At 43.1% G+C, this 23,122-nt stretch overlaps 1 protein-coding gene across 4 annotated transcripts in view; it reads right to left on the bottom strand.

Annotated features, from left to right (window-relative positions):
• The window catches only part of ZNF407 (zinc finger protein 407), a 1,075,359-nt gene that overhangs the window by 1,023,521 nt on the left and 28,716 nt on the right, over window positions 1-23,122 (bottom strand). Inside the window, exon 2 of one of the 4 annotated variants that reach the window (XM_033934316.1) lies at window positions 4,229-4,280. The exons of the other annotated variants lie outside the window; for them this stretch is intronic. The gene's annotated coding sequence lies outside the window, so the exon portion shown is untranslated. The remainder of the gene's footprint in view (window positions 1-4,228; window positions 4,281-23,122) is intronic. 4 annotated transcript variants of the gene reach the window in all.

Below are 23,122 nucleotides of genomic sequence, written 5' to 3'. Positions count from 1 at the left end.
AGTTCAGGCTGGTTTCAGAAAAGGTCAAGGAACAAGAGATATTATTGCCAATGTTAGATGGTTATTGGAAAAGAGCAAAGAATACCAAAAATCCCTATACCTTTGCTTCATCGACTACAGCAAAGCTCTTGACTGTGTGAATCGCAATATCTATGGAGAACTCTAGTGCAAATGGGAATATCCAAACAGATAACTCAGCTGATAAAGAGCCTATATGAAAATCAAGAAGCTGCAGCAAGAACTGAATACGGCAACACTGATTGGTTTCCATGTTGTATCTACCGAGAGAAGTCAAAGCCAAAAGTCATAACATGGGATTAGAACTGAACATAAACAAGATTAAGATCATGAACACAAGAAATGATAAAGATTTTGAGTTTGAAGGTGATTGAAATCCTTTACAACTTCTATTCTATCTCCAGGGCTCTTTTGTAAACAAAGAAGCAACTAGCAGGGAGGAAATACTCTGCAGAATAGCACTTGGTCACTCTTCAATGAAGGCTCTTGACAAAGCTAATGCATGTATTCAAACACTCCAAACAAAGATCAGACTTGTTCAGGCACTCATTTTCTCAGTGGTCAGTTACGGATGCGAAAGCTGGACACTACGGAAACAAGACAGAAAGAAGATTGACTCATTTGAGCTTTAGTGCTGGAGAAGGATTTTAGATGTGCCATGAAGCGCCGGAAGAACTAACAAATCGATACTGGAAAAGATAAAACCAGCTATGTCGTCATACAAGGCATCTGCCAAGTACGCCAAACCCGTCTCCACATTCGGGAACTCGAGAGGCAGGACAGCACCAGCCTCCACCAGTCCGTCTGCATTGTTCTGCACTCACTGCAGACAGACTCGAACTACATACAAACTACACACCGCCGCCTGCAAAATCAGGGCTGTCACAAACGACGACTTAATTAGCGCCTCCAGCTTTCTGTCCTGCGTGTCCTTCATAGCAACCTCCCCTTTCCACCAGAAGGGTGATCTTTTTGGTAACCGCTACCATCAGCGTGTCCACTTTAGGTAACCACAGACTCTCCATCTCATCCAGCACCAGCGGGTACAACTGGTGCATCGCCTTCGCCACTCGAAATCCCACCTCTGGAGAAGTCCACTGAGCCTCAATGAGCTCCTTAATGGCTTCATGAACCAGAAAAGACTTGGAGGGCTTCTTTGTGCTGGCTATGAGAGGGTAAGGTGGCGCAGATGACTGGCATGTCTATAGAAATCTGTAGGCCCTGGAGCGCATTAGTAATAAAAGTGGGCAGCGCCTCTCTATGGAAAAGAAGAAGGGCCGTGGGGTTGTCTGCCTCACTCGACCGAGACTCCCCTATGTCCAAATCATGCAGATCCTGCAAATCCCCATTCACCATGGAGCTCATGAGAGGAGGAGACCTATCAGGGCTCACAGCAGGGTCTACTGCCACTGCGGTTTCCATCCTGCATATTTGAGCACTCGAGCCCTGACCCCAGCTGTCCCAGGAAAATGGCAACACAAAAGAACCAGTGTGTAGAAGCGCTGAATCCAGTGAGCCCAGCCCCAAAGATGCTCCGTTAGTATCTGTATTTACTCCTAATTCCTCTCCATGTCCCGATGAACCCGAAGCCACGAGGCCCGCTGAAATCGGAACAAACTAAGCCACCTCAGGCACGCGGGAAACTACACTGCCCCCACCGCCATATTGGATTCCATGAGGACACCATCTGAGCAGCCCGCAATGCAAAGGCCCAACGGCGAACACTGCTTTCCACAGTGCAAACACTGCTTAATACTCTCTGCGGCCATGACACACACAAATAAAAAGCGCACACGAAAAGTTCACACTGTACTCGCAGAACTCACGTGCCGAACACCCGCACACAATATAAAAATAATATATACTCACAATTTGCAGAGACAGTAGTTGCAGTGTGAAAAGAAAAAAACACTACTCCTTCTAAACGGTCTTTTTTTTTTTTTAACCAATTGGGAAAGAAGAAAAAAATACAGAGACCATAGGACCTTCAAATACCGGAGGGAGGGTGGAGTAGGGACCTGGGGGAGCCCAGGTGTAACCCCCATAGCTGGCACACTCAGCCAGACACCCCTGCACTAACTGAAGCTGTAGCAACAGTAGTGAAATCCATTTTTTCAATGAATTTTGACTGATTTTCAGTTAGTAAAGCCAGGAGCCCAAAGACTGGCATTCATCCCCCTGCTGGAGATAAGAGCATACAAAATGGCATTAGGAGTTCCATGCAAGAGGAGCACCTGCAATTCAGTTCTCTATCTCCACCTACTGGTAGATGTGCGGTATCCCACTAGTCTCTGGATTCATCTGCTGCTGTTGCTAAGGAAGAAGGTAATTACCACTCATAATCTGTGCCACTTTATCCACCAAATTAACGCTATCTCAAGAGGTGTAGCTTGCTTCATCACATTTGCATTTATGTTTTTTTAATGCATGCTCTATATCTGTGTTAAAATCAAATCCATTACTGTTATCATAAAGTATTTCTCCTGATTGGATACCTACATCTTTTAAATGGGCTTATATACGAACAGTTCTTAAAGGGTCAGGATGTTGATCCATTAAATCCTAATAATTACAGGCTTATCATATTTTAAGACTTTTTCTTCAATTTTCGGTAAACTAATTATAAGAGCATATTGACAGAGTGTTTTTGATTTGATTCATTTTAATTTTCAAGCCAAACATGGCTTGTTGAATTTTGGCATATGTTGTGGGCTTGAGCAAGGTACATCTTTGGTCTTGGTGCTCTTAGATATAATGTCAACATTTGACACCATTAATCATTTGACTATTATTAAGCTCTTTGCTACCATTAGGATAGGGGATAGGTCTTGATAAACTGCTTTTTCTGTGTGGGGCAATGAAGTGTTAAGTGACTTGCCCAGAGTCACAAGGAGCTGCAGTAGGAATCAAACTCACAACCTCAGGGAGCCGAGGCAGCATCTCTAACTCTAACCATATAGGTGGTGCTGCATTGTGGGGTTTTTTTGCTTTTTTGTTCTCTCCATACGCAGTAGGAACTATTATGTGAAAACAGTTCTTTATAGCAGTAGTAGTACACCGATAACTGATGTTCCCCTGGGATCAGCTCTGTCTGTTATTTAATATCTACAACCAGTTTGTTGTTTGCTAACACGGTTTGGAATGGCATATAGAATCCGTGCTGATGATCTGTAAATTTTTTGTATCTATTACTAATACCATAATGGAAACCATGCAATTTGTAACAGGAGAGTGTGGCTTAGTGGTTAGAGCTACAGCCTCAGGACCCTGAGGTGGTGAGTTCGGTTCATAGACAACTCAGCGAAAGACAAAGGCGCGCGCCGACAACTGAGCGCAAGATGGAGGCGCGCACTGAAGAAAATTACAGTTTTTAGGGGCTCCGATGGGGGGTTTTGTTGGGGAGCCCCCCCAGTTTACTGAATAGAGATCGCGCCGGCGTTGTGGGGGGTTTGGGGGGTTGTAACCCTCCACATTTTACTGTAAATTTAACTTTTTCTCTAAAAACAGGGAAAAAGTGAAGTTTTCAGTAAAATGTGGGAGGTTACAACCCCCCACACCCCCCACAACGCGGCGCGATCTCTATTAAGTAAAGTGGGGGGTTCCCCCCCACACCCCCACACCCCCGTTGGAGCCGTAAAAAGAGTAATTTTCTGCGGCGCGCACCTCCACACTGCGCTCAATTGTCTGCGCGCGTCTTGGTCCCGGCGCGCTTTTGACCTGACACCGGTGAGTTCAAACCCCACACTGTCCTTGTGACCCTGGCCAAGTCACCAAATTTTCCACTGCCCCAGGTACATTAGACAGACTGTGGGCCCACTAGGACAGATAGGGAAAAGGCACGAGTACCAGACTGTAAACCACTTAATACACCTTGTCCAGGCATTATATCAAATCCCAATTCCTTTCCTTTATTATGTTTGTAGACTACTGAAGTTTGGATGTTTGCCAGTAAACTTTGATTAAATATGCAGAAAAAAAGATTGTGTTTTTCCATGACCTGCCTGTTATTCAATTCCCTGTTCACTTTGGGCTCTTTTCTCAAACCCCAGTTAAGGTTTCTACCGCGGGTCGGCGAGGTAAATGCTCCAACGCTCATAGGAATTCTATGAGCGTCGGAGCATTTATCTCAGCGGCCTGCAGTAGAAACCTCTACCGCAGCTTTGTAAAAGCCAGAATTTATTATTGATGATTGGACTATACCTGTACCCACCTCTCTTAGGAATCTTGGTATTATTGACCCCGATTTGACATTGTAGGAACATCTGCAAAAGATTGAAAATTCGGTGGGGGGGGGGATAAGTTACAAATGTTATGGCATTTGAAACCTTACCTGCATATTAGTAATCTTCTTCCTATTTTCCAATCTCTGATTATATTTTATCTAGATCACTGTTAACAGTTTATTGTTAAGTCTTCCAGATGAAGCATAAGAGCTAAAATCATTAATAAGAAATCCATTGTAGCAAATCATACTAGCCCTTCTGAAAACGACAGTTTAATAACTAAGAATAAGACAATTAATGCTTCATTATCCAATTTTCTTCTTCCATCTTTAAAAGTAATCAAAAATATCTTACATTGTATCAACATTAAAGGCTCTAAACATGAACCTATTCCTCCTTTTTTCTTTAAAAAATATTTCACAGTATTCGGGCCATATATTCATCAAATTATTCACTCTTGTTTATCAACAGCTAAAATACCATCGGAATGGAAACATTCCATTATCTCACCAATTATAAAAGACCAAAAAAAAAAATCTTGAAGAATGTTCTAACTACCGCCCAATTGCAAATCTGCCTTTCTTATCAAAGTTAACTGAAAAGATTGTGTTTCAACAATTGTCAAATTTCGTTGAAAAAACGCACGTCCTACACCCAAATCAAACTGGTTTCCGTGAAAACCATTCTACAGAATTTTCCTTACTTGGTCTCACCACAACTATAAATTACTATCTGGATCAACACAAATCAGTTCTTTTAGTTTCATTAGATCTTGCCGCAGCATTTGACACTATTGACCATTATCTCTTATTGCAACGCCTTTCTTCTATAGGGGTTGCAGACCAAGTCCTTGAATGGTTTCACTCTTACTTTAATAATAGAACCTTTACAGTTCATTTTAATAATGAAGTTTCAAAAGCTTATCATTCCAATTTCGGTATTCCCCAAGGCTCCATCTTATCGCCTCTATTATTTAATATCTATTTGGCTCCTCTGCTGACTCTCTGCCAATCAATAGGGTTTACTGTTTATGCTTACGCGGACGATATACAATTATTGCACCCTATTGAACCTAATAGCCATACAGAAATTCATTCAATAAATCTCAAATTAAATAAAATTCATGACTGGTTAAATTCCAACAAACTTTCTCTAAACATTGCAAAAACTAACACTCTCCTCTTCTCTGGTAAAGAGGGAGTTCAACTAATTTCTCAGATCACCATAGAAAATAATTCTCTTGCACCAATTACAATTACTAAAATATTGGGTATCCTATTAGATAACAAATTAACATTTTGTCCTCAAATTAGTGCCTTAGTTAAAAATTGTTTTTATAAATTAAGAATGATTCGATCACTGGCACCGCTACTTGACGTTAGTTCCCTAAATATTTTGATTCACTCTCTTGTAATATCAAAAATGGATTACTGCAATTCACTATTAAAAGGAATCTATCATAAAGACATAAAACGATTGCAGCTTATACAAAATACAGCTATCAAGATTATCTTCGGCGCAAAGAAATTTGATCACGTTACCCCTTTACTTCAAAATGCTCACTGGCTGCCTGTCTTATACAGGATAACTTATAAAATTGCCTTATTAACATTTAAAACCTTACAGTCCAATACTCCAGCATTCATAGACAGACTTTTGATCCCTCATGATCCACCGAGAGCATTAAGATCTGTATCTCAACACAATCTCAATATTCCATCTTTAAAAATAATTGGCACTCGTCGCACATCCATTTTCTCTGTAACAGCCCCAACGATCTGGAATACTCTTCCTTTAGACTTAAAAATGGAGGAAAATTTAAAAAATTTTAAAAGTAAATTAAAGTGCTTTCTTTTTAAAGATGCCTTTAATTGAATTTCTTATATTCTGAGATATACCAGCTTTTATCATTTCATTTAACTTCCCTGTCCCTTTCGTGTTTTCCTTGAATGTTTCTCGCATTTTCTATATCAATTGTATTTCTCCCCTCCTTTCCCAATTGTGTTTTGGAGCCTTTAGGCCCATAATTACCCTGTAAGTAATTTGTTGTCAAAACTGAAAAATTTGTATATAGATATGTCTTAACTGTTTATTTTGTTTTAATGTTATATGAAACTCTGTACAACGCTTTGTAGTATCGATAAAGCGTTTAATCAAAAATCTGAATAAACAATAAACAATTAAGACCAATTCAGGTTGCCCAAATGGGACCACACAAATTTTAGTAGGCACTAAACAATTTGATCATGTATTGGTGGTGGAGACAAAGACTGTGTCTGAATTCAAGAAAGTGTGAGATAAGCATGTGAGATCTCTTAGCGAGAGGAGCAGACAGTGGATGATGTGGATGGGCAGACTGGATGAGCCATTTCACCTTATCTGCCACCCATTGCCTAGCATGCTAAGATTTAAAATATTTACATTGATACATAAGATTTTTATATGATGAATCCCCCTCTAGTTATTATCACATTGCTAAGGCTTTATTGCTCTTTGAGGTCTTGGCAATTTGAGAACTATTTATTGAATATTCTAACTCATCAAGAAGTATAAGGGAAACTCATCATGTTTTCTAGCTTCTGTATCATGGAATACTTAATAACAAAGGCATCTTTGCTCCAAAACACTTATAGGCATTCTTCTTTCAGCAGATTGTTCTCTACAGTTCCAGTTATCCTGGTTCAGCAATCTGAGGTTCTTCTGAATCAGTAAACAATATTTTAACTAGGGCTGTACATCGATTAAAATGTTTAATTGTATGATTAATTGCGATTAAAATTTTTAATTGTGCAATTAATCGCATAAAACACCCCCTCACATTTCCTCTTGTATAGTGCAATATATACATAGAACATGTAAATTCTCAAAACTGACACATTTCAATTCAATTGTCCCATACAAAGACGGTATGTGAAATCCCATCACCCCCCTTACTAAATTAAAAATAAAATCTTTTATCTTACCTTTGTTGTCTGGTAATTTTATCATTCTAATCATCTTGTACTGCATCTCTGGTCCGCTTCCCTGTGCTCTATTCACTTTTTCTTTTTTTTCTCCTCTTTACTACCTGCCCTATATACATCTTTCACAATCGTTTCTTTCATTTTTCTTCCTCCTTTTCAAATCTGTCTTGTTTCTGTCTCTTCTCTTCCCTGCCATTTATGGTCACCATCATTTCCCTCCGTTTCCTTATATGGGTATCCTCTCTTCCCTCTTCCTTTATCATTCTGTGCTCACAGTTTCTCTCCTTCCCTCTTCTCTGTCACTATCTTTTGGGGGGGGGGTTTCATCCCTATTTCCAGAATCTGGCCCTCTCAAACATCACCCTACTCCCCTATCACCTTTTTCTCCCAGCAAATCTTCCTCTGCTCCTACTCTCTCTCTCCTGCCTCCCCCAGTCAGGTACCTCTCTCTCTCTCTCCTCCACATGATCAGGTACCTCTCTTTCTCTCCTCTCTCTCGCCCCCCCTCCCCCATGGTCAGGTCTCTCTCTCGCTGTCTCTATCTCCACTCTCCCTCCCCACCCCCACCCCCATGGTCAGATACCTCTTCTCTCCTCCCTCTCTCCCACAGTCAGGTATCTCTCTTTCCTCCCTCCCTCCATGGTTGGGTCAGGACTCTCTCCTTCCTCATTCCCTTCCCCCATGGTCAGATCTCTTTCTCCTCCTTCCCTCCCTCTAATCTTTCATAGCTGCTGGAAATGTTAGTGATTAAAGCAGAGCACTGCTGGCAGGCCAATTGGCTTCACTCTCTCATTGTCTCTTCAGTCCCTGCTACACCAGAACAGCTGATGTAACTTCCTGTTCCAATGTAGCAAGAACTGAAGAGATCAAAGTGACTGGAGCTGGCTAGCTTGCTGGCAGTGCTCTGCTTTATACACTAGCACTGCTTGCAGGCTATGAAAGTTTGGCAGCATTAGGTGGACTGCAGCAGTGGTCACAAGTGCAGGCAAGTGGCAGGTGGCAGCAAGGTTGCTGTTCTGGGAGGGCAGTGGCACCAATTGTGGATCTGCAGGAAGGGCAGTGGTGGCAAGGGTGGCTCTCCTGGGTGGGACAATGGCAACAATGGAAGCGGCAGCTCTTAACCAATGTTCCTCCAACATCGTCTTCTGCCTGACTTCACATCCAGTGGAGCACCGGAAGTGATATTAGTCAGATTAAGAATGCCGCGACTGTGAAAGAAAGTAGGCCTGACCACGTTAATCCCATAAATTTTTTTGATGTTGTTAAACAATTAATGCATTACCGTATTTTTCGCTCCATAAGATGCACCTGACCATAAGACGCACCCTAAATTTAGATGAGGAAAACAAGAAAAAAACCCATTCTGAACCAAATTCTACCTGCTAGGCTCTGTACCCAACCCCACACTCTTTGCCAAGTTCTGAACCCTGTCCCCCCTCCATGCCAGGCTCTGTACCCTGTCCCCCCTCTGGTGGTCTAGTGGTAAGCCGGGACAGAGCAAAGGGCAGGAAGGCCTAGTGGCTGGCAGGCAGGCAGGGACAGGGCAGGCAGGGCTAGTGGCTGGCAGACAGGGCCTACCACCCTGAGGGAGACTGGCAGGCAGGCAGGCTAGGTCTAGTAGCCGGCAAGCAGGGCACAGGGCAGGCAGGGCCAGTAGCTGGCAGGCATACAGGGACAGGGCAGGCAGGGCTAGTGGCTGGCAGACACGGCCCCCTACCCCGAGGCATGCAAGCAGGCAGACAGGCCCCGGTACCTTTTTTAAAATTCTGCTTTCCAGCGCTGTATGGCAGGAACTTTCAGCGCTCCTACCCTTCCCTCCGCTGACTCCCGAACTCTTGCAGCAGCGTCAGAGGGGAGCACTATTTAAAATCCTGCCATCCAGTGCAGTACGGCAGGAGCTTTCAGCACTCCTGCCCTTCCCTCAGCTGATTCCAAAACTCTCACGGCAGCGTCAGAGCGGAGCTGAAAGCTCCTGCCATACAGCGCTGGACAGACGGATTTTTTAAAAAGGTATGGGGGTACAGGGAGGTATTCGCGCCATAAGATGCACCCTTATTTCCACCCCCTTTTTGGGGGTGGAAAAAGTGTGTCTTATGGAGTGAAAAATACGGTAACCATGTTATTAACATGTTAATTGTTCAGTCTTAATTTTAATATGTTTTTTCCACAGTATTATATTTTAGTTTGTATTTTAGCCACTCAGAGATAGCTTATCTTTTATTAAAATTTGATATATTTGTGTTGTCTTGTTTTTTAGGCTTTTGTTTCACATTTACAATCACATATGTTAGTTGTTATCTGCACTGAATTATTAGATATAGTGGACTACAAATTTTTAATATAAATAAAAATTAATTAAAAATGCAGAACTGTTAACTGAATGCCAACTCTCCGACAACACACTTACAGGCACCTTGAACTGTCTGCTATGCTACATTACTCCAGGAAAATGGAACACCTCAAAACTTGAACTCGAAGAATTCTTATTCCAGAACTCTCTAACCTCCACATACAACTTGCTCCTAGGAGACATCAATCTCCACCTCGAAGACCACACATCCAAACAAGCAAACGAAATACTCTCATACCTCGACGCACCTCAATCCTGAACCCACGCATGAAAAAGGCCACCAACTTGATATAGCAGCATTCACGTCTCATAACCTCCACACCCCAAATATTCACATCGCCAATGGTACCTGGCATCCCTCTCTTTGGTCAGACCACCACAAATACACTTTCACAATCAACTGGCCTCAAAATAACATAAAATCTAAGCCCCAAAAAACAACCTTCAAATCTAGACAGAAAATTGAACCAGCCACATTCTGGGACAAAGTGGACCCTGCAATCGTCCCCACTGACCCTACAGACTTCGTAAAACACTGGCGCACCCTAAGTGAAACAACCTTGAACGAGCTAGCCCCAGAAAAAACCAAACACAGAACCTGCAGACCCTCATACAAGTGGTTCGACTCCGAACTCCTCCTACTAAAAAGGCATTGCAGACAACTTGAAAGATCTTGGAGAAAAAAGAGAAATGACCAAACCAAATCCGCTTGGAGAACCCAAATCAAACTATATAACATCAAACTTAAGGAAAAGCGCAAAACATACTACACTAAACTAATTGGCACAAACACCTCCGACACAAAAACACTCTTCAACTTAGTAAAAAAACTTACGGACACAAACTCATTCCTTGCCACTCAAGGCAATAAAACACCAACAGCTTCCCAACTAGCAGACCATTTCAAACACAAGATCATCAAAATCAGAACTACCTTCAACAACTCAACTACCACATTCGATGAGTTAATAACAACCCCCACAATGGAAGAAGCCATAACTGCAGACAGAACATGGACCACCTTCCCAACTCTACAATGGCCTGATTTGAACCGACTATACAAAAAATGCAGCCACACCTCATGCGACTTGAACTACTGCCCATCGTATCTACTTACAAATGCCTCCCCTAAATTCAAAACCAGCCTCACGCAATGGATACAAAGCACTCTCATAGAAGGCCAATTCCCACAAGATCTTGGAGAGATTATAATCACACCCTTACTGAAAGACCAAAAAGGTCCTATAGACACACCTACCAACTATAGACCTATCGCTTCGATCCCATTATATGTCAAGCTGATTGAAGGACTTGTGGCTCAATACCTCACCAACTACCTAGCTGACCACAATATACTTCACTCATCACAATCAGGATTTAGATCTTACCACAGCACGGAAACACTACTAGCAACACTACTGGACATAGCCCGACAATATCTCAGTAAAGGACACAGGATCCTAATTATCCAACTAGATCTTTCCGCTGCCTTCGATCTAGTTGATCATACCATATTACTCCAGATACTTGATGCAATAGGGATCTCAGGGGTGGTTTACAACTGGTTCCAAGGATTCCTTAAAACAAGAACGTACAGAGTTAAGATAAATGATACGAAATCCAACCATGGTCAAATCCATGCGGAGTCTCGCAGGGATCTCCACTTTCACCCATTCTATTCACTCTCTACATCTCCTCCCTTGGTACCACTCTAGACAACCTAAATGTAACATCATTCAGCTACGCAGACGACATAACTATTCTCCTCCCCTTCGAAACCAAAGACCACACCTCAACAGGACACCTGGAAACAATACTGGATGAAGTAGAAAAGTGGATGACAAACCACAAATTAAAACTAAACTCGGACAAAACCAAATTCTTAATGCTTGAAACGGACAAAAACCCATCCATAACAGACCTGGAAATTAAAGCAATCAAATACCTAATCCAAACCTCCTTCAAAATCCTGGGAGTGCTGATAGACAGATGCTGCACTATGCAGACTCAAATCAACAAAACTACCCAAAAAGCATTCTTCACAATGCGCAACTTAAGAAAAATAAGGAAATTCTTTGACAAAGAACACTACAGAATCATTGTACAATCCCTGGTACTAGGTCTTGTGGACTACTGCAATATCCTATATCTACCATGCCCTACAAACATGATCAAAAAACTACAGACCGTTCAGAACACAGCTCTCAGACTAATCTACTCCCTCGGAAAATTTGACCACATCACCAATGCCTACCTAGACTCACATTGGCTACCGATTCGAGCCAGAATTCAATTCAAACTATACTGTCTAACTCTTCAAAGTAATCAACGGTACTGCACCTACCTATCTAAACGATCGACTAAACCGTAACCTTCCACCCAGAACAAGAACACTGACACCATTCTCATACCCATCACTCAATGGCACTCATCGTAAAAAGCTTTATGATAACCTCATAGCAACGCATGCAGCAAAACTCGAACCCTTCATCACCAGATTGTTAACCTCAACATCTGACTTCAAAGCATTCCGTAAAGAAATCAAAACGCTGCTATTCAAAAAGTATATACAATCTACCTAATTTCCCTCTCCTCTTCCCCTAGAAATCAAAACACTACTGTTCAATACCATTACAATCTGCCTAATCTCCCTCTCCTCTTCCACTTACACCGACCAGGTTCTGCGCACTCCCTGGCACCATACCCTCAATCGACCAATAAAATAAAATGAAAAAATAAATAAATAAATACAACAAAGCTACCTTGAACATAAATCATCCTACCGAAACCGATTACCTACCAACGTATGGAAACAGACAATTTGCTATGTAATGTAATGTAACCTGATTTATCTTCCAATGTTATTATGTCTATACACTCATTCTGTTATTAAGTCTATACCCTCAACCTGTATTCTCCAATGTCATGTACCCTCCTGGAAATGTCCAGTTCTCTTCTTATGTAATCCGCTTTGAACCGCAAGGTACAAGCGGAATAAAAATCACTAATGTAATGTAATGTAATGTAATGTAATGAATGAGAGTTTTTCCACCAGTTGCCCATTCAGTTATCAGTTTTTGCAATTTCTGAGCAAAATCTTACTACAAGTTATTAAGAAGGCCCCCAACTTATCACTCCTCATTAATGGTACTGTACATGGATTTATGTTTTATGATCTAAGATTCTTAACCTAGGAAATTTTTGTGCTTTGGGTAAGTTCAATTTTAGAACAATGTATCAGAATTACTTTTGTTAATATATAAAAAGAGCATGATTTGCTGTATTCTAATGCAGCATTTGTTCACCAAATACAGTAAAACCTTGGTTTGCGAGCATAATTTGTTCCAGAAGCATGCTTGTAATCCAAAGCACTCAAATATCAAAGCGAATTTCCCTACAGGAAATAATGGAAACTCAGACGATTCGTTCCACAACCCAAAAACTTTAATACAAAATACAGTGGTACCTCGGTTTACGAGTGCACCGGTTTGCGAGTGTTTTGCAAGATGAGCAAAACATTCGCTAAATCAGCACCTCGGAAACCGAGCGCGCCTCGATTTGCAAGCACTCCCCCCGCTAACTGGCACCTTCCCTCCCCCCCCCCCCCCGCAATCTGGCACCCTCCCCCCCCCCCCGCCGCCATTGGGCACCCCCTCCCCCGCTGCAACCTGAGGTCCCCCAACCCACCCGAACCCTCTTCTTACTTCAGTGTAGCCTCCACACCGGCACCAGCATGTCCTGCCGGTGCCCGAAGATCTGCCTCCTGTGCTGGGCCTTGAGCATGTGCGCATGCTCAAGGCCTGAGAGTTCACGTTCTCTCATGCTACTTTATTCAATTTTTCCCTTAAGAATATTATGCATTGTTCAGTTTAATGTGCTCTTTTCAGCCAATCAGAAGATGCACTGAAGAGAACAACATTGTTCTCTTTGTGATTGAAGACTGTCATTTCATTACAAACACAGATGCGTTTTAATATAGAGAAATGCAAGGTCATGCATGTTGGGAAAAAGAACCCGATGTTCAGCTATACAATGGGGGGAACATTGCTAGATGTGAGTACCCTTGAAAGAGACCTGGGTGTGCTGGTGGATACAACAATGAAAGCATCAGCACAATGCGCGACAGCCTCAAAGAAAGCAAACAGAATGCTGGGTATCATCAAGAAGGGTATCACGACCAGGACAAAGGAAGTCATCATGCCACTGTACCGTGCAATGGTGCGCCCGCATTTGGAGTACTGTGTCCAGCATTGGTCGCCGTACCTCAAGAAGGACATGGCATTGCTTGAGGGGGTCCAGAGAAGAGCGACGAAAATGGTAAGAGGTATGGAAAACCTTTCATATGCCGACAGGCTAGAACAGCTGGGGCTGTTCTCCCTGGAAAAGAGGAGACTTAGAGGAGACATGATACAAACTTTCAAGATCCTGAAAGGCATAGATAAGGTAGACAGGGACAGATTCTTCAGACTGTGGGGAACAACAAGTACAAGGGGGCACTCGGAGAAACTGAAAGGGGATAGGTTTAGAACCAATGCCAGGAAGTTCTTCTTCACCCAGAGAGTGGTGGACACATGGAACGCACTCCCGGAGGTAGTGGTGGGGCAGAAGACACTACAGGGATTCAAAGAAGGTTTGGATAAATTCTTGAAGGAAAAGGGGATTGAGGGATACAGATAGAAGTAAGGATAGGTTTTTTTATTTTTTATTTTTTTTTTTTTAGGGCAGGGAACACTTGACAGGTCATGGACCTGATGGGCCGCCGCGGGTGCGGACCGCTGGGTGCGATGGACCTCTGGTCTGATCCCGGTGGAGGCAACTTCTTATGTTCTTATGTTCTTAATGTGTCAATAGAGGTTAAAATGACAGCTATTATTTTGATCACAACACACCAGGATTTCATGACCATATTCTTCCTTCATGTATAAAAGAGTTGAAAATGTTACAGAAATTATATTATTTTTTTCAGTTCAAACCTGTTTATTGGAATTATAAGTAAGTGAGCAATAATACAGAAAAAGAAAGTACTTACACATGTACTATTTTTTCAATGCTCTCAAGATGCATACATTATAATGAATACTCTTTGGTCAAATATTCTTAGTTTGTGCAGAGTATACCGTATACCTGAATCCTTATCTAGAAAGTGGACTATCTATAGTGGTCCTTCTTACTCCTCCCAAGGCAGCAGCAACAGTAGCTCAGAAAGGCTGTCTTCTCTATAAAGCTACAGCCATTTTTATGGAAGCTGGTTAATATTTAAATTCTCACTGCAGTGTTTTGCACTATGGCTGTTTGCTTTAGAAAGTATTTTATTTCTTACTGCATATATACTTGCATACAAACAAGATATTGGGACCAAAAATTAGGGTCTCAGTTTATATTTGAGTCATCCAGCTGTGCCCCTCCCAGACTCATTGCAGGCCTCTCATTGGCCTGCCTTGAGCATTGATGGTACAGCAGTGAGCCTGGACATGAGCGACCTTTCCCGTGTCCTATCCCAGCTGGCTCTACACCACCTCACACACCTGAAAAGGCCTACTTTGCATGCCCTGGTAGTCCAGCTGTATACCAGGGCAGGAGCGATCCTCCTATGCTCCTGCCCCGAGCAGATAAAGGAAATGGCTGCCACAAGCTCCCGCCACAACCTCATGGATTCACATTTTTGGAAAAGGGTCTACAGATTCTAAAGAAATGCAATCCTTCCCTCAACAACTTCTTCTCCCCACCCCTTCAAATTCATTCCAGCATATAGCAGGACAGAACTGTAAATTATGATGGGCGCACCACCTTCAGAGATTTGCACAGTTACCAGATTTTACGTATATAAAATTCAGACCGATAGATCCGCCCCCAAGACCACCCCATTACACCCAAGTCCCGCCCCCCTCAGCCTTGGTCGAGGGCACCACACTCCCTCCTGACACAATCTGCTTTTCAAAACCAGGACAAAGTGCCAAATTTTGAAAAGCTGGCCGAATGCCCGAACATGCCCTCTAAAAAGAGGACATGTCCAGGTAAATCCAAACATCTTGTAACCCTAGATTTGCAGGTGCTCTAACTTTTTTTTTTTTTAAGATGGCTGTATGAATGAGATCCGATACTAAAAAAGACATACCTATACACTCTCAACTCTTACCCGATTGATCACAGACTACGGGAAGTGGCCAGAATATAAAAGGAATCCCTCCCTCACATGCTCAGACACAGAAGTTTTAAAAGGAACATTTAGCCAGGTATACTGTAGACCAGGAGTGCCCAAAACATCAATTGCGATCTAACAGTCGATTGCAAAGGTATTGCCGGTAGATCACAGAGCCAGTGTTCTCCCTAGCATTCCCCAGTCACTTTCTCACCTTTAAAAGTATTGTACTGTAATTACGTAGCAGGCTGCCGTCAGCCTCTATAGCACATTCTCTCTGCCATGGTCCCACCCCCGACGTCAGAGGTGCGGGACTAAGGCAGAGGGACCGTGCTACAAAAGCCGATGGAAGCCTGCTATGTTCGCTCTGCAGGCTGCCGTAATTAACTTTCAACTGTGGTATGCCCAGAGGGAAAAATGGAGGTGACTGTCATCTCTAACAGTCTAACAGTCGCTGTGTGCAGGGAAGCAACGGAGGTAAGGCTCCGCACGTTGGGGTAAAATTGTGCCCGTCGCGAGGACCCCGGTGGGAGGGGGGATTGCCTTAGAGACACTGGATCAGGGGGGGAAGAGACAAAAGGACCTTGAGGAGGGGTGGGAAAGCAGCCTTGAACCAAAAGGGAGGGAGAAGATAAGGCAGATCCTGGACTACTAGAGGGGTTAGAGGAGAAACACTCTGAACCAAGGAGAGAGAGATACCAGGCCCTGGGGAGGGGGAAGACAAAGAGAGTGAGAGAAACAAAGACCTGGACCAAAGGTGAGAGGACTCAAAATGTTAGCAGAAGGAAGATAGAGAGAGGGAGAAACCTGAAACAAAGGGGAGGCAGAAGAGAGGGTGGGGGGGCAGATGTTGGACTATGGGAGGTGCAGACAGAAGAGACAGGGGGGAGAGACCCTGAGGAAGAACAGAGAGATGCAAGATCAGAACAGAGGAGGGAGACATGTTGCCAATAGGGGTGGAGGAGAGAGGAAGAAATGCTGGACTCCTGGGAGGACAGAGAGAGATGTTGGTTGGGGAATGAACGAGGTCTAGAGGACAGAAGAGGTGCACTCGGTATATATATAAATAAATAGAGGGGGGGTCTTTTACTAAGGTGCACTAGCTGATTTAGCACGTGCTAAATGCTAATGCGTCCACAGAATATGGCTAGTGCACCGTAGTAAAAGGGTATATGTTTAGTATTTTTATTGTTGGTAGATCCTTTTGACTTGGTCATTTTAAAAGTAGCTCGCAAGCCAAAAACGTGTGGGTACCCCTGCTGTAGACTGTTCATTTTGTAGCTCTGGGTTAGAGTATACACGGGGAACAGTATACACATTCATTCCTGTGGCAAAAAGACAGACAGACAGACAGACTGGCTGGCTCTGAGCAGGATTAAGTTGTGGAAGCAAAAGCAGCTTTTGTTGTTTGTTTTTAACTTTTTTGTTTTCAAAACTAAGCAGATTATTTTCATGGAAAAAGTGCCCAAAGAAAAAGCAGAAGAAAATCTCTACAAATTCTTTATCCAGAGCTATTTCTAAAGGGGAAAGCACACACATTTTCCTTTTGAATCAGGCACAAAATCTCAGGATAAACATACTCAAGGACTACTGCTCTCCAGATAATAAATGCAATTGCTAAAAAAACATTGAGTCCCTTACATGGATATCAGCATCATTTTATAATAAAGATGAGGATAAAACATTTGAATAATATAATATACTTGCTTATTTATTTATCACCTTTTTGAAGAAATTCACCCAAGATGGTATAGAGCAAGAATAAGCTGAATGTAGGCAATAAAAATATTATTATGAAAAACACATTATGACACAGTGTATTAACTCACAATGTCAACACAATGCCCATTAAAACATCTTAACAGACAGCATAGGGTGTAAGCAGAGGTGGAACACAAACAGATAAGACAGAGTAAATATGAGTTAGACCAGTGTCTCGCAAACTTTGCGAGCCGGCGGCACACTAAATGGGGGCCACAGCTAAAGGGCATCTGAAAGTGCATGGATGTCAACATGATGATGTCATCACGTCATCTTCCGCACTTGTGCAGAGGCTCTCCAGATGAGCCCTGAGATGCCAGTGGGAGGATACTGAAAAAGAAAAAGCACAGGGAGGAGAGGTGCCAGCTGACTGCCTACAAGATGTGCTTCTCGCCACAAGAGGCATATCCTGTAGGCAGTCAGCCGGCTCTAACGCCACTCCTCCTCCCCAGGATCTGGAGGCACACAGTTTGCGATACACTGGAAGTTAGACAGAAATCAGGGTGTCCAACTTAAGGAAAAATTGCAGCGTTGGTGTCATTTACAGAATCACGGCTTTCATCAGCGTTTTGTTGTTTTTTAAAAAATATTGCATGCATGCAGCATGGCCCTCGCCCCCTTCCCCCCCCCCTCCCGCCGCCGCCGCAAGGAACGGCCCACTCCCGGCTGTAAAATGTGAGCAGGAGGGGTGCTCAGTCCCTCCTGCTCCTAGGCCTCCCACCCCCCGGCCCATCCCTGGTCAGCCCAGGCGGTCGGGCCCTGCCCACCCACCCAAGTACTTTAAAATAATTGGAAGCAGGAAGGGTGCCCGATCCCTCCTGCTCCTACGCCGCTCCAAAATCTTCGGAAACAGGAAGAAACGCCTCCTGCTCCTACTCTGCTGCTAGCCGCCGCCCAATAGCGGCCTTAGGCCCCGCCCCAGAGCATCATCTGATGCATGGGGAGAGGCATAAGGCACTGATTGGCTGAGGCGCCTTGGGCTCTTCCCTTTTAAAACGCTGATGGCAGGAGGGAGTTGGTATCCCTCCTGATTTTTTCTCAGGGGTGGGGGGGGACGCGGCAGAACAGGGCAGGGCAGGCAGGAGAGATCGGGGCCTGGTGGGGTGTCGGGCAGATCTCTCTTGCATGCGCCCGGACTCTCCTGCTCTCTGCCGCTGTTCTCCACAGTGCAGGCCCGCTTTAAAACCACGGGCTTGCACTGCAGGGAACGGCGGTAGAAAGCAGGAGAATCCGGGAACAGGCAAGAGAGATCTGGGCAGAGCAGAGCAGGCAGGAGAGATCGGGGCCTGCGGGTGGGGGTGTCGGGCAGGGCCGAAGTGTCGGGCCAGTGGCCAATCTCTCTTCCCTGCTCGCCGGACTCTCCTGCTCTCTGCCGCCATTCCCCATAGTGCAGGCCTGCTTTAAAACCACAGGCTTGCACTGCAGGGAATGGCAGCAGAGAACAGGAGTCCGGGAGCAGGCAAGAGAGATCTGGCCTGGGCTGAGCCCTGACAGCAGTGACAGGAGGGTAGGGGAGGGTGTTAACAATCGTCCCCATTTGCATGCAGGCCTTTACTGAATTGGTCGGCCGGCATTCAAACGGAATCGGATCACACATGGTTTGGAGGTTTAGTGAATCCTGCCTTTAGTTACTCAATTCCTTTCCCGATATCGATTTTGATATTGTGATTGAAATAAATTCTACAGTGCACAGCAGTGGGGGGGGGGGGGGGGGGTTCCCTTTATAGATCTATACATTTGGTTGGGTGTGAGTTTTTTATGCTGATAACAAGAATAGTGCCAGCTGTAAATCATTAATGATTGCTGCACGCTAAGATTTACCTTGAGGGCCGCCATTGCCACTTACAGCACAGTTTACCATCGGGACAGGCAGTCCCGCAGCCAAACCGATGCCCCAGCCAGCTGGAAAAGGGTCCTTCGGGGCTCTTTAAAGAAGCCCAGGAAGCCATGGAGCAGATTTGCCACCATTGCCACTTGCAGCACAGCTTACCATCGGGACAGGCAGTCCCACAGCCAAACCAATGCCCCAGCCAGCTGAAAAAGGGTCCTTCGGGGCTCTTTAAAATGCCCTGGAAGCCACGGAGATTTGCCGCCAGTGCCACTTGCAGCATAGTTTACCATCGGGACAGGCAGTCCCGCAGCCAAACCAATGTCCCAGCCAGCTGGAAAAGAATACTTTGAGGCTCTTTAAAGTGCCGGGGAAGCCACGGCATGCGGTCGTGAGCCTGGGGCCGTGAGTCTGAAGGGGCATGGCCAAAGGGGCAGGACACGCCCCTTTTGAGCCCCTTCAAAGCCCAAGAGGAGCTGGAAGCAGTTAATATCGATCCTTACCATTATGGGCAAAAGGAAGGCAAAAATTACCTCATCTAGTCCAGTTATAGGTCTTATGGATCGTCACATTTTGGTTCCTGTTTTGCCACAGATGGAAAAGCAGGTAACTTTAGATATAGCTGCTTCCTTATCCTCAGGGGAACCATCACCTCTTCAACCATTGAATAACGTTGGGTGATTGGAGACTTCCTCCTTAGAGGAGGGAGTAGCTTCCCCTTTACAATTATCCATACTGACTGGACTGAAGGTTTCAGGTCAAGCTGATTCATTGGGAACAAAGGGTTTGACTCCTGTGCAAATGGTTAGGGAGTCAGACCCTATTGTTCTCCCTAAAGATAAAGTTATCACTTTAAGCGATGTATGGCTGAGTGTTAACAGAATTGAGTCTTCACTACAGAATACCGTTTTGAAATTATGTCAATTTTCATCTATTATTGTAAAAATTAATGAGCATGAAGGTAAAATGGTTGAAATGGGTAAAAAGTTGTGAAAATTAGACCAAGTTGTTAGTAATTTGCAGAGTACTACTACTTCCAACATAAAAGATAGTATGTTGTTTCATGCTAAAACAGAGAAATTTCTGTACTATAATAAAGTTCTGAAGCTAGATCGAGAATCATGGAGCAAGGAATGTCGCTCAAGATATTTTGTCAACTGAATTTGGACCAAACCCTCCATAATCTTTACAAAAAAGGGGATCAATACCACAGGTCTATAGTTGACTGGTAGTGAAATAGATTCATTCTTAATTATTGGAGTAATAATTATATTACCCTCCTCTTGTGGAAATTTTTATGCCTTCAAAGAATCAAATAGCCAATCCAATAATTTAAATTTAAAGCTTAAAGGTGCCACTGTCATAAGATCTGAAGGGCAGAGATCTAATATACAATATGATTTAGCATATCTACAGAATAGTTTAGAAAAATCCTCCCAATCTGGGTCTTCAAATGAAGACCAATTCAAATCTGCATGGACCTCGATTTCATTCATATTTAAATGAGATTCAAAATCTCCCAAAGTAAACAAGATCTCAGGTTTAAGACTTTGAAACTGAAGAAATTTGCTAAATCATCTGAAGTAGGTAAAAGTAATCCTAAGGATTGCATATTTTGAGTCACATTAAACACTGTATTAACTAGTTGAAATAATTTCTTTACATCAATGCTTGTAGTACCGACTTTTGCTGAGTAGTAGGCTTTTCGTTTCTCCCGTAATAGTTTCTTATAATTTCTAACTTCCTTCCTCCAATGTTCTTTGTCTATAGCTGCTTTGGATTTTATCCATTTTCTTTCAAAATGATACATAGTACGCTTCATCTAGTAATTCTGTGTCATACCATTTTTTGTGTCATCAGCTTGTCTTTTTATAGTATGTTTAGGGGCAGTTTCATCTAGGATGTTATTACAAAATGTTTTCTAATCCAATGGAAAATTATGAATATTGCCATCCGGTAATAATTCAGCCCTCTGCTAAAATTCAGTTGCATTAGGTGGTTTTCTGACAGAAATTTCTGATTTTTGCGACTTGGGTATGACGTTCAATTCCTTAGTCCATCCCAAAGAAAAATAATAAATAAAATGGTCTGACCAAAGTATTGGTAGCCATCTGCCCTTTTTTAATGAAATTAAAAGAATGACCCTGACTTGGTCACTAATGATACTAAGTCAAATTGATAACCTCCTACATGAGTTTGTGATGGTTGTGGAAAAGAAAAATCCAAAGAAGATAAAAATGTTATAAGATCAGCAACATTCTGATCCGATTCAACCTCAAATGTAAATTGATATCTCCCAATAATAAACACTGTGGAGTGGTAAGTGAATTATTAAAAACAAATTAATAAAAATGCTTCTTAACTCGGGCCCATGATCCTGGTGGCGTATAAAACAAAATGCAGTTTAAAGAGTCTTGTAGGTCTATTCTATTGAGGGTACAGGAAATAATTGCCAGATTTTGTTTGGTCAGTGAGTCCTGTACTTTAAAATTATAGATTTTTCCTCCAGGAAATTGCCCAAACTTTTCTTAAAACCAGCTACACTTTCCGCTCTTACCACAACCTCTGGCAATGCGTTCCAGAGCTTAACTATTCTCTAGGTGGAAAAAAATTCCCTCCTATTGTTTTTAAAAGTATTTCCCTGTAACTTCGAGCGTCCCCCTAGTCTTTATAAATTTTGACAGAGTGAAAAATTGATCCACTTGTACCCATTCTACTCCACTTAGGATTTTGTAGACTTCAATCATATCTCCCTTCAGCCATCTCTTTTCCAAGCTGAATAGCCCTTAGTCTTTCCTCATATAAGAGGAGTTCCATCCCCTTTTATCATCTTGGTCGCTTTTCTTTGAATCTTTTCTAGTGCCGCTATATCTCTCTTGAGATAAGGAGACCAGAATTGAATGCAATACTCCAGATGAGGTCGCACCATGCAGTGATACAGGGGCATTATAACATTCTTAGTCTTGTTAACTATCCCTTTTTTAATAATTCCTAGCATCCTGTTTGCTTTACTGGCTGCCACCGCACATTGGGCAGAAGGTTTCATTGTATTGTCTACGATGGCATCCAGATCCTTTTCTTGGGTGCTAATCCCAAAGATAGACCCTAGCATCTGGTAACTGTGATTCAGGTTATTCTTCCCAATGTGCATCACTTTGCATTTGTCCACATTAAATTTCATCTGCCACTTGGATGTCCAGTCTTCCAATTTCCAAAGGTCTGCCTGCAATTTTTCACAATCCGTGTGCATTTTAACAACTTTGAACAGTTTAGTGTCATCTGCACATTAAATGACCTGACTCTTTTGATTTTGATTCGGAAGGGGCTACCCTTTGTTATTCAACAGAAGTGGATGGATCCTGGAGGTAGGTATATCATTGCCAAGGCACTATTTAACCGTCGGCCCCTGATTCTTTGTAATGTTTATGCTCCTAACAACTATGACTCTCGATTTTTCTCCTCACTTATTCGCCTTCTTGGCCAACAGTCGGATGTGCCCTTGCTCGTGGGGGGAGATTTTAATTGTGTTCATGATCCCTTGCTGGATAAATCAATTCCTGCTCCCCAGGATCGGATGCAGCCTACTAAAGGTATTTCTTTACTCTGTTCATCCTTGGACGTTATTGATGTTTGGCGGACGCTTCACCCAGGAGAGCGTGACTACACTCATATATCTAGAGCCCATGCGTCCTTATCCCGGATTGATTACTGGCTGACCTCTAGCGCTTTGTTTTCTCAGATTGAATCGGCCACGATTGGTTCCTTTGACGTTTCCGATCATGCCATGCTATTGTTAATCTTGCATTTGGATGTCTCTCCACCGGGATCTTTCCGTTGGCG

The sequence above is a fragment of the Geotrypetes seraphini genome, chromosome 2 (assembly GCF_902459505.1).
Source record: "Geotrypetes seraphini chromosome 2, aGeoSer1.1, whole genome shotgun sequence".
NCBI lineage: Eukaryota > Metazoa > Chordata > Amphibia > Gymnophiona > Dermophiidae > Geotrypetes > Geotrypetes seraphini.
The sequence above is the reverse complement of the archived record's forward strand: the minus strand, read 5'-3'. Positions and strand labels throughout refer to the sequence as shown.